Here is a 12,779-nt window from a genome sequence, read left to right as displayed (position 1 = left end):
ATGATAATATCATCTACTTCATACAGACACTGTGAGGATCAAACTAGATATGTAAAGAACTTTGCAAACAGTAAAGCAGTATATAAATGGTAGATTATCAAACAATCAGTTCATCAGTCAACAAGTATTGCTTATTATATGTGCTAAGTATTAGAGATAAAAAGAAGATCCAAAACAGTGTCTGTCTACAAGAGGCATTTTAGTGAGGAGATAACATGTAAACAACTAGGTATATTCAAGACATATACAAAGCATATGGGAGATGATATTAGAGAGACCCAGGGACACAGCATTCTGATTAATAAGGGAAGTACAAAAACATAGAGTGTCATTTTCAATTTTCACAGAGATGGAGTGTCATTTTTAAGGTACTATAATATAGGTGGACTATAAAGTTTGTAGGTAGTAAAGAAGGGCCCAGTCCAAGAAGGTTGAAAAGGTAGGAAGGTGTAGTGTTCTCTTTGGTTTTGTTCCTTGGGGTTTCTAGGAGCAGCCTTCATTTCAGTTCAGTCATCACCACACGAGTAGCCAAGGGTTAAAGTCCAAATCCTTTACTGTCTCCTTGCCTGGGGCCTGGGCCAGCTTTCTTGAGGTCCTCCTGAATGTGCCCTGGTTTCTGTGGGGGAGGTGGGAGGACCACCACCATGGTCTCTATCTTCCCTAGTTCTGATTCTGGCTGAGTCTGGCTGAGTCTGTCTGAGCTTATACGCTCTCTTATCATAGATGTGAATCTTGACCTATATTAAGTACTAAATACATGTGCTGAACTACCATTGCTTTATCAATTCCACTGATTTAACACATTGTTAGAATCCTTGTTTCAGAGTTCTGGCCCATAACAGGAAGGGGCCAGATTATGAAGAACTTTAAGTGGGAAATAAAGCAAATTTATATTTGATCCTGCAATTATTAGGGAGCCACTGGAACTCACTTAGCCAAAGGGCTGATATGGTCAGATTTAGATTTTTAGAAAAATCACTTGGGCAGCTGAAGAAAGACTGGATTAGAATGAGGAGATAGATGAGGGTAGATCAGTTGGATAAATACTGCAATAGTCCAGATGAGAAATGATGAGAGTCTGAACTAGGCTAGTGGCTGTGTAAGTGAAAGGAAGGGAATAGTCAGAAGGCAGAAACAAGATTTGACAAGATATGTATGATAGATATGAATGCAAATGAGTTGTAAAAGACAACATTCATGTTGCAAACTTGGGGACTGACAGGATATTGGTATCTATGACAAGGACAAGAAAAAAATGGTAAGAGAAGGGTTTATATTGAACAGGTTGAGTTCAATATGTCCTAGAGGCAGTTGATGGTGCATGACTGTGGCTGATGGGAAAGACAAGGACTGGTTATACAGTTCAGAAATCATATGTACCGAATTATTACTGCATCCACAAAAACTGATAAGTTTACAAGTAACATAATATAGAGAACAGATAAGAGACTGGGAAGAAGCAGTTGTATAGGTAGGAAGAAATACAAAAGAAAACCAAGAGAGAGTACACAGGAGGAAAAAAAGTGATCAACAAGATCAAGGGCTGCAGAAATATCAAGAAGAAGTACCTAGAAAAGGACATGAGATTTGGCAATTAAGAGATCATTGGTAACTTTGAATTTTGAAGGGCTAATTTTGGCAAAAAGGACCATCTCTATCTAAGACAGGAGGTAAAGGAAGAGATAACAAGGGGAAATGTCTGAATGAGATGAGATGAGGAGGAAAGAAGAAGGAAGAGCTCTTAGCCAGAAGCTTTTTTTTTTTTTTTTTTTTTTTTAAATTTTTCCAGGTGAAGTATGAGATTAGGTTCTCAGCTAAGAGGATAGGGAAGACTACATTAGAAGATTTGGAACGGCTGCTGTAAAGAGTGAGCTACTGAAGAGATTAAGGAGGAAGAGGATGTTTGCTTTGCTGCAATGAGGGTCCAGGTAAGAATAAATGACAAATTTATAGTGCACTCAACAGTTTTGTCATTTCTTCCAGCTCTCTTCAACATCAAAGGAAAAGAGGTAGGTGCTTTGAATAATTATTTAAAAAGTACATAAGTCAAATTTAATAAAAATAAGTACAAAGAATTTCAAGTTCTAATGATGATTTTTTTCAGTCACAAACAAAATACAAGAAAATAAGGCACCTTGTAGCATTTATTACAAAAATAATTAACCAAATACATCATTAATCTCTTTATAAATTATGTGTAATAGCCTATATAAAATGATTACTAGTATAGTGAATCATATTTTCCCACTGATTTAAACGAATATATCTGTATAGCCTCTTAAAGTGTGATCTCATAGCAACGTGTAAGTGGTATTGAAATGAAATTACTTTGAGGTTTTAGTGTTCTATTTTTTGTCACTACATATTATTACTAGAAGCCTATTAGTATTTGTGTTAATGGTTCTTTATGGTAACAAATATATATATATACTTTTTTTTGCTTTGTGAGCACAAAAATAATTAAATAAATCTGAAAGTTATTTCCACAAGAAAAATTTGGGCTCCAATACATAATAAAATCTATACAAACATATAGATTTAGAGCTAGAAGAGTCCTCAGAGGTCATTATGGAATAACTGAAGATTCCTAAAATCCACAGGTAGAAGCATTTGTCAATAGACTATATACATTTAATTCTCACATATCTACTATATGAAACATTAAAAGAAAACTGAACCTACCACTCATCTAAAATAACACATACATAAAATACTAGTCATTTCTATTTAATTAGAAAAGCTTACTGACTCCATGGGACTTGAACATTCAACAACAAACAGTATTTTAAAGCCTTTAATATGGTTCTAGGATCCATGGGGAGTGATCTAATAAAAAACAAATATTTATATAGAGCTATTTGCAAAACATTCTATGTGGATTATCTCACATAAGCTTTACAAAAACCTGGGCAAATTTGGTATTATTGGTATGGTTATTCTCATTCCATGGGATTCCCATTCTACATAAGAAACTATAGAGAAATTTGACACTTAAATTAGGCAGCGTTAATACTATATATTTATATATGCATGTATCTACATACATATATATAAGAAATATCCAAGAACTCCTTTCTTGTTTACATAAATCCAGATGTCCCCTACTAGCATTAAAAAAAAAAAAAAAAAAAAAAAATCTCCTTCACCTGACCATGCCATGCCTTAAAGAGGTATGATCTTATTCTTCTTTTTTCCTCTCACAGTCAAAGCTCCCAGGGGGAAAAAAGCTACATTTGTTGACAATAATAATAAACAAGTTAACTGTTGGTGCTTTTCGAATATTTGAGCCTCACAACACTCTTGGAAGATAATTCCTATTATTATCCCCATTTTACAGATGAAGAAACTGAGGCAAACAGGTAAAATTAAGTATCCAAAGACACAAAAGTAGATTAAAATGTATGAGTATTTAAACTGGGTTCTTCCCGACTTGGGGCCCAGTCCTTTAACATGCCACTAGCTGCTTCACACCCCACTCTTTTCAATTATCAGAAAACTAGCTTCTGATTTCATCACTCTATTCAAACTTCTCCAGTGTTACTAATGATACCTTAACTGCTAAATAAAATATACTTTTCTCAGTCCTAATTCATCTTGACTTTATTATAACTTTTGACACTACTATTACTTCTTCTTGGCTACAATTTAATTTTTAACTTTTTATAACAAACTCACCTAATTTTCCTATTACTTCTCTGGTCAATCTATCTCAGTCCCCATTTGTTGGAACATCATCACCTATGTTCCTCTTGCATCCTTAACATGATTATCACTGGAGACTCCTATTCCGGATCCTCTTCCTCTTCTATACCCCTCTCTTGATCTTTTTTATCTATCTTTTATGGATTCAATCTGTCTCAATCAAATAACTGTAAAATCTACAAATCTATCCCTAGTATCTCCTGGGCTCCAATCCCCTAACATCAAATGAGTGCTAAACAATAACTGCCTGGTTCTCAAAGGCATCTCAAACTCATCAAGCCCAAAATATTTTTTTCCTCTAAAATCAAACCTTTTATGAACTTCCCTGTTTCCATTGCAGACATCATCACCCTTCCAGTGGCGCAGTTTCTCAACCTCAGAGTTATCCTCTGCCTCCCCATAGCCAATCAATTGCCATGTTGCATGATTCTATTTCCACATCTTTCACATCCATCCAGTTTTCTCAGTTTAGATGGCCATCACCACAATTCTGATCCAAAGCCAATTGCCTTCATCCTCTACTCTATGCTTTCCAACCCATTCTCTTTATAGTTGCCTAAATGGTATTCTCATAGCACAGGCTTGACCATGTCATTCCCCTGAAATTTCAGTATCTCTAGGCTAAAATAAAAAGGTCTTATTTGTTATTTAAAACCCTGCACAATCTGCCTCTAATCTCTCCAGAATGATTTCACACTAATCTTTTTTATAAATACAATACTGGTATTCCAGGAAAGTAGTCTACTTACTATTTCCCAAGATGATATTTCATCTCTTACCTCCATATCTTTGTACAAGCTGTCTTTCAGACTTAGAATGGTTTCTCTGTTTCAACTGCCCTTTTAAAATCCCTCACTTCAGACAGTTCAGATGTCTCATCCTACACAAGGCCTCTCCTAACTCCCTCATGAATTAGTGCTCACCAAAATTACTCTATATATTTGATATTTATTTATCTCTCCCTCCAATGTTTCTCTTCCCCCAAATAAATAGAAGTTTCTTGAAGAAGAGACTGTTGTTTTTCAAACAAGATGCTTAATAAATTGTTCAAATAAACTGAACTGGGGGTGGAGTAGAGTTGTGTCAAGTAGAAGTTCTTGGAGAATGTAGTAGAATTTTAAGTTAAATAGGTTACCAAGAAAAGAAAGACAAGGACAATTCCACTGTTCTTTTTGGGGAAGAGAAAGCATTCTTGGCAATGTTGCTTACATCATTACCCCAGATATTTATTTATTTAGCCTAGTACACTAATTGGAAAAGTCTTATAAAATTTTTTTTAGACATATAGTTCTTTAATTTGCATCCCAGTGGAAACAATGCACTTATTTATCTGTTCATTGTTTCTACTACCAAAGTTAAATAACTGCCAATGAGGTCCTAATACTCCTTACCTAAAAGAAGCAATTTGCAGTATTGATTAATAAAATAAGAAGTATTTCAGCAGCTTTCTAAGATCACTGAAGATAACCCCTACATAATACCATGCTATAATCATAGTTCCTTTTAAGTCTAAGGGCAATATAATGGTACCCAAAGTCTATTTCCTGACTTTTTTCCCCCCCCAATTCTAAGAAATTTTTTTTTTGGAGGCAACTAAGGTTAAGTGACTTGTCTAGGGTCACTGAACTAATAAGTGTCTGAGGCTAGATTTGAACTCAGATCCTCTTAATTTAGGCAGTTTATTTTAGATTAAAAGTTTTAATTCAGTCAACAATTGCTCCAAGTATCCAATTAGGAAAATTACTAATATCTGGAAAAGCTCTCTGTCTAATCTTAATTTATCTCTACTTATTTCTTGTCTTTATAGTAGAAGAAAAATTCAGTTTTCAGGAAACATTTGGCTAACAAAACAACAGATTATGTTATATCATCTTTGGACAGGCACTTGGACAAGAGGTTGGTAAAAAGGCTTGTTTTGTCTTAGGACTTCCCTCAGACTGGATCCTCCTCTCTGAGATAGATGTCCATAGAGTCTAAGACTCTTCTAGATACCATTTCTCTGACACAGCTCAGTCCTCCCTTTGATCCATGCTTGTTTCAGCTTCTCAAACCCAGAGCTCAGTATCCCTCCTTCCTTCCCCTCGTTTACCACCCCGCCCCCTACTTCAATAGTTTCTCCCTTCCATACAACTCCAGGCAGTCACACAACAGTTTTGAATGCTTAAAAATGGTACACTAGTCTTGTTCACTCAGTTCTGATTATATAATTCACAAACAACATATTCTCATCTAATTAAGGGACCAGAGCCAAATGAAACAGTTTCAACATCATCCTTACATTTTCTTCAAGGGACACAGACAATCACATTACTAATCACAATACTGGTAAACTTTCCCATTAGAACACATCTCTAATTTTATAACCTAAAAGAAAGTAAAATTTGCTTTATTGAGAACTTTTAACAAAATCTGATTAACTAGACAGTAGGAGACACACAAAAAGTATAAGACTTTTCCCCTGCTCTTTCTACTTGGGGAGATAGGTTATATACGTAAGCATTAAACAATTTAAGAGTTCAGTAATAATACAGGTCAAAAAGTAATACATGATTAATTGCTATGAGCTACAGAGGCAATTTGTCCCAAATGAGTTCAGAGGGCACCCAAGATCAAATGATACATTTTGTAGTAAATATTTAACATTCTTAGACAATAAAAGAAAGGACTATTTGGAGTTTGGTTTCTTTTTTTTTTTTCTTTTTTGGTTTGTTCTTTGTAAACTCAACTCATACAAAACTATCTTGCTTTACATTAGAGATGTGTTCTTTAAAAAAAAAAAATTGCATGTAAAGTGTTTTTCCCCTAAATCAGATATTTTAAATACATTAATGATAAAGAAAGAACTAATCTTTTTTGTAAATAATGACATTAGTGAATTAATTATACTTTATGTAAATTTTGATTTTTTTAATTTATTAGGCTTGAATAAAGCAAGACATTTCTGTATCTAGCAGATTATAGCTATCTTCCCTTGAAAAACAGGGCAAATATGACAAGATAATATGAATAAGTACAAAAATGAAAAGTTTATAAAGCTTTTCAAAAAACTAAGTTGGATCTATTTGTAGATGCTTATTTCAGGACAAACCTCTACATAGATCATAACTATATAATTATTTGACCAATGTCTATATGAATCAACCAAATGAATTCACATTTCTTATAAAGAAAAAAATCAATCTGTGAATCACTTCAAAATTCCTTCAATTCTATAATCTTTTCCCTTAGTTTGTCAAGCTATTATACTAAAGTTCTAAGCACAATTGTAGGCACTTACTAATGTTCAAGAATGTTACATACATGAAAAATGAATTTCACAAATATCGTAACGTATTTTTCTTAACAAGTGCAAACAAATGTATGTACACTAAATTTGTTATGAAAGTTTTTTAAAAAATCATTAATTTTAAAAAAATATCTGTCTTACTTTAATAACTTTCTGAATATAGTATACATTTATCCCTCACTGCAGAGTAATGAAAATTCAATTTCCTATAACTGAATGGAAGTAACTTCCTATGATTTCCTAAATTAAATGTTTAAAGAATTCAGAAACATTACATGAAACAAGGAGACATAAAGACTTGAAAATTAATTTAAGTGTGCAGTCACTGCCACATATCTAACAATAAAATTATCAAACATCCAACTTCAAAGTCTATTATTACATGCATGAAAAGTCAACTCCAGAATGAACACAACAGCATTTTATATCTCTTCATAATACAAAAATGTAAACGGGCATTTCCCCCCAAAAAACAAAAAGACAACTGGGAAAAAAAATTTACCTTCAAATGTCATGAAAATCTAAAGTTAAAAAAAAAAAAAAAAAAGAAGGAATTCCTTGGCTAAGCTGAGAAACTCATGGAAAAAGCTAGAGTCCAAGAGAGTGCAGTAATTATTTGTATTTAGAACCCAACCCAAAGAGGGAACTGTTTACCTTACACCTTCAACACATTTCTCTTACAAAATCTAGATATAGCTGCAAGATGCCTGTAAGTATTTCCTTTAAAATGCAATTAAAATAAACTTTAAATTGGAGGATACTAAAGAAACGTGATACTTTTTACTCAAGCCCTTTGGGGGCTATGAAATGCTTCTGACTTTCCCAGACACTGTTCCTAACCAGTCTTCTAAAACTTGCAGATTGCTCATTTCCACAATTCCTCTACCTCATCAATCCACTTTTCTTTAAAAAAAAAAAAAAAAAAAAGTGGGCCCCTGATACAAAATCAATAAGCTCACAAGAGGTGTCCAACCGGTATTCTTAAAGCCTAGCTTCCTGAAAGGACCCAATCGGTGTGAAGCCAGAAGCGAGTTAACGATGTACAGGCCCAGCAATGCTACCAACAGGCGCTTTCCTTATTCCAGCCTGTGACAGCCCCAAGAGTTGACAAGGCCCCTAACCACACACAACCACAGCGGGTTTGCCGGCAACAGCCCCGACACTGGACAGGGCTTCCTGATGCCGAGGCCTCCGCAGAGCTCCATCCCAGCTCCTCAGTGACCCCAACACCCGTACCTCCATCTTCCTCCAGGCAGCGGCCCAGCTGCCACATGTATGCTCCCCCCCCCCCCCCCAAGCCCAGCCCTTTACCCTTGCACTGGAATCACCAGCACACACGCGCGCGCGCACACGCACACACACACACACACACACACACACACACACACACACACACGCACTCACGTACCTGGCTTCAAGGGCTGGAGGGGGGCGGGGGACCGTCACCAGCCAGATCGAGAAGTCCGTGCCTGGTTAGTTAGTAGATCCCAGGATGGCTTTTCGTGGTGCTCCACGGGCCCAAGGGGGGGGTCCTCTGAGGGGGCTGGGCTGGGGGGCGCCCCCACTTTCGGCCCAACCCACCCCCCTCCCCCTTCACGGCCTCTCACCGCTCCCCCCCGGGGGCTGGGGGGGAGGGAAGGAAGCGTGGACCCGGACGCGGGGGAAAGTGGAGGGACCCCCCCGGGAGAGTAGGGGGAGGAGACGAGGCGGCAGGTCCGGGGGTCGGAGAATCGAGTCAGTCACGCAGCTGGTGACCGGCGAGGGCCAGGCCCGTCCCTCACATGGGAGCTCCCGGCGGCGGCGAGGAAAGGGCAGCGCGCCGTCCTCCTCCGCGGAGGCCGGTTGCAGTCGGCGGGGGCCTGGCTGGCCGCTGGGGAAGGAGAAAAAGGGGAAGCTCCGGGGCCTGGCGTTCCTTGCTCAGCAACGACCGAGAAGCCGGGGCTGGCGGCGGCGACCAAAGCTCCTCACCGGTCGGGATTGAGGGAGGAGGGGAGTGGAGAGGAGGAGTCGGAGTCGTCTTCGCCGTCGTCGTCGTCGTCGTCGTCGTCGTCTACTCCATGGGCTGCCAAACCAAGCCACCCCACCCCCGCCTGCCGGAGCAGCCAAGCCGCTTGCCTAAGCCGCCGTCGCCGACGGCGGCCCTGCCGCCACTACACACGCACCCGTGACGTAGAGCACCGCGCGCGGGAGGCGTCACCAACCCCTGCTCCTCGTCCCTTCTCCACGTGCGCGCCGCCCTGGGCGCGCGCGCGCGCTCCACCTCAGTACTGGGGGGATGCGGGCAAGAGGAATGGAGTAGGAGAGGCCGAAGGAGGCGCAGAAACGCGGGCGCGCGCTCGTTCTCTGCGAAGCGCTCTCGTGGCCGTGCTTGCCTTGTCGTCTTACGGGAAGGAGGCCATTTGCGCTTGCGCAGTGGGAGCACGGCTTGGGGAACTCCGGCATCGCGTCTTTATGTACCACGGCCCGCGGTGCTGGGTCTGAGCCAGCTCTCTGGGGGGGGGGCTCCCGGTCCCCGGTCTCGAGTCCCAGCCCCGCCCAGTTTGGCCTTCCCGACTCGGAGAGACTGAAACCCTGGAGTGATAGATAATTACCCCCACCCTTTCCCCACCTCTCCCCTAGGAGAGGCTGGAGTAATTGGCCGTCTAGAAGAACGTCAAACTAGGAGCGTTTTTGTTTTGTTTTATTTTACTGGAATCCCTAGCTACGTCTGGGAGAAAAGAGGGAATCCAAGCAATATGCAATCTGTGAGGGGTTTTAAAGCCGCTCCTCTTGTTTTACAGATGAGGAAACTGAGGCCCGGAGAAGCGAAGTGCCTCGGCTACCGTCTCACACCGGGACTGAAACGCAGCCCAACGGCCTTTCTACCAACTATTTAGGAAGCTCAGGCGGCTCATAAACGATGAGCAGAAAGAAAATCATTTAGCCTTCTAGGCCTGAGCCTCCAGCGCTAACATTTAAAAAAAATAATTTTGGAAATAGCAAGAAGTACATAATGGATTATTAATAACCTGATTTATATAGGCTCTTTCCCATACATCGCTGACTTAGTCTCTTCTTAGGGTGTCAGAGCCTTGAGAGCGGGGGATGTTTCATCTTTGATTTTCAATCTCCAGTTCCGGGTCAGCCATTTGTGTGAGAGCGCAAGAGGCGCAATCCGAGGTTTCATTGATAGAAAATTCCTCATGAGAAACGCCCCCCCCCCCCTCCGCCCATCAATGCAGATCTATACACCTGCTCTGAAAATTAGGGTCTCAGAGCTGCCTGTGCACTGAAAGAAGCTTAAATGTCTTACTCAGGGTCTTTCGGCCACTGTTTGTTACTGGCTGATCATTATACAACAGCCTCTCAAACTTGGAAAAACATTCCTAAAGCACAGTCGTGGGCAGCTAGCTAGGTGGTACAATAGATAGAATATGGGGCCTAGAGTCAGGGGTCTGAGTTCAAATTCATCCCCAGACATTTACCAATTATGCGACCCTAGGCAAGTCAATATACCCCAATGCCTCAGTTCCTCAACTATAGCCAGAGAAGGAAAGGACAAACCAGTATTGATGCCAAGAGAACCCTAAATGGGGTCATGAGAGGAAGGTCAGGCCCATTTGAAATATTCAACAAATGCAGTTAGTGGAGGTTGTAGTGGCTTTCCAGCCATGGTAGTAGAGAAACCACTACCCTTTAGATCTCCTAGAACTCTTGTGGAAGCAGTAATCTAACCTACTAGTTTGAGTGGCAGTTGAAGAAGTAATCTAACCTACTAGTTTGAGTGGCAGTTGAAGAAGTAATCTACCCTACTAGTTTGAGTGGCAGTTGAAGAAGTAATCTAACCTACTAGTTTGAGTGGCAGTTGAAGAAGTAATCTAACCTACTAGTTTGAGTGGCAGTTGAAGACGTCTTATCATCTTGTTTTAGCCTATTCAATTCCTCAGAGACTGAATTTAAGATTTGTGACCATATATTATTGGTGTTGCAGGAAACAGCTTAATGATCTCCAAAATACTATGCAATTTCCCAGATGCAATCCTACCCAGTATCTTCCTCCTAAGTCTAGACCCAATTAATCATTTTTTTTCTTTATGGGACTCTGTAGTCCCCACCACATGTATGGATACACTACAGCCAAGTCCTGATTAATGAAAATAGTGAATCCTGTGAAAAGGGCACATTTTTAAAAATTCAGATAAAATAGAAATACATATTTCTATTTACCTGAAACCAATTAAGATATTTTGTATAATTATAACTTATAGTAGTATAAATTGGAATAGCCATTTCACAAGTGGGTTTCATTATTTGCACTTATCTGCACTTAGTTGTACTTCAGAAAGGTACCCTGTGAGCCTGCCTTAGAATTAGGAAACTATGAGTTTAAATCCTTCCTTTGACACATTTCTAGCTATGTAACAATGGGCAAGTCATTTAACCTTTCAATACTTCTGGGTAACTTATTAATGGAGGAAATTACTGTACACAGATGAAAAACAAAGTAATTCATGAACAGGCCATTTAACTGCATGTAATAGTCTGGACAATACGGACTATTAAAAACTTTGGTTTTTCCTTTATGGATTTATTGGGCCAATCTCTTTTCTAATCCCATCAGTATTAGTGCTCTACTCCAATGGCAGGAAACTCAAATAGAGACTGATCTCTACTGGCCTGCACATATAAATTTAGAAAACCCCAAATTAACATTATATATGTTATATCATTGGAGAAGGAAATAACAAACTACTATAGTATTATTTGCCAAGAAAACTCCAAATGGAGTTATAGTCAGATAAGATCAAAATGAAGAACAATGTTTTGTTATATTTTTATTTTGTTGAATATTTTCCAATTATATTTTAATCTTGTTGGGACTGCACTCAAAAGTTTGTAGACTGTGAGTTCGACACCTTTGTCCTACTCCACTCTTCCCTCAAAGTGATCTATCACTTTACATTTTATATATATACATATGTATATGTATATATATATAAAATATGTTTGCATATATGTATATACATATGTGTGTACATACATTTGTAGATAGACAGATACAATTTCTTTCCGTATCTGTTGTTTTTCTTGTTTAGAAAATAAGCTCTTTCAGGACAAGGATATTTATTTCATTTTAATATTTCCATCACCTAGAACAGTGTCTTGACAGAAGGTGCTTAATATGCACTTTGAATTGATTTGAATTAATAGTGTATTGAACTGAAGATGTCCTGTAATGTTATGAATCTATTATAGACACAAGATCCTGTGTCACTACCATTTTTAAAAGCACAGTGTATATATATATATATATTGGCAAGTCCTCAGGGAATGTTAAAATAGCAAAGAAAGAAAGGGAGTCTACACTAGCATAGGATTATATGTGTAGATTTATTAGGATTTATCTGGCTAATTGGGGGAGTTTAGGGAGTCTAATCCCAAGACTGGTCCTTAGCAGCAAGAGAACTGAATAGTGCCTTGCACCTACTCTTAATTAAGTGAGGTCAAATATTATATAGAAACCGAACAAAGAAGGCTTAGTGCCAGGAATGGCCCAGAGTTCCATGCAAGTTTTCCCATGGGATAGGTGTAGCTTCTTTTGCTATTTACATTTACTCAGGGTAGCTTACATTAATGCTCTCACACTTTGGCTCCCACTGGACAACTGATTGTAGTCAGTACAAGGTCTTCTGCAAACAGGAGCATTTATCTGTTGGACTCCATCATGGAGAGGGAGGTCCTCTTCCATTTGGACACTTCACAAGACACCTTTCATTTGTATGCTATGTCCCAGAGCCCATGGACAACTCTC

The 12,779-nt window shown here is 39.1% G+C and overlaps 1 protein-coding gene across 1 annotated transcript in view; it reads right to left on the bottom strand.

The window, feature by feature from the left end:
- The window catches only part of MAP3K2 (mitogen-activated protein kinase kinase kinase 2), a 110,517-nt gene extending 102,041 nt beyond the window's left edge, over positions 1-8,476 (bottom strand). Inside the window, exon 1 of the mRNA XM_031959868.1 lies at positions 8,397-8,476. The gene's annotated coding sequence lies outside the window, so the exon portion shown is untranslated. The remainder of the gene's footprint in view (positions 1-8,396) is intronic.
- Between the last annotated feature and the right edge of the window lie 4,303 nt (positions 8,477-12,779).

The sequence above is a fragment of the Sarcophilus harrisii genome, chromosome 3 (genome assembly GCF_902635505.1).
Source record: "Sarcophilus harrisii chromosome 3, mSarHar1.11, whole genome shotgun sequence".
NCBI lineage: Eukaryota > Metazoa > Chordata > Mammalia > Dasyuromorphia > Dasyuridae > Sarcophilus > Sarcophilus harrisii.
This window is presented reverse-complemented; position numbering and strand designations above follow the sequence as displayed.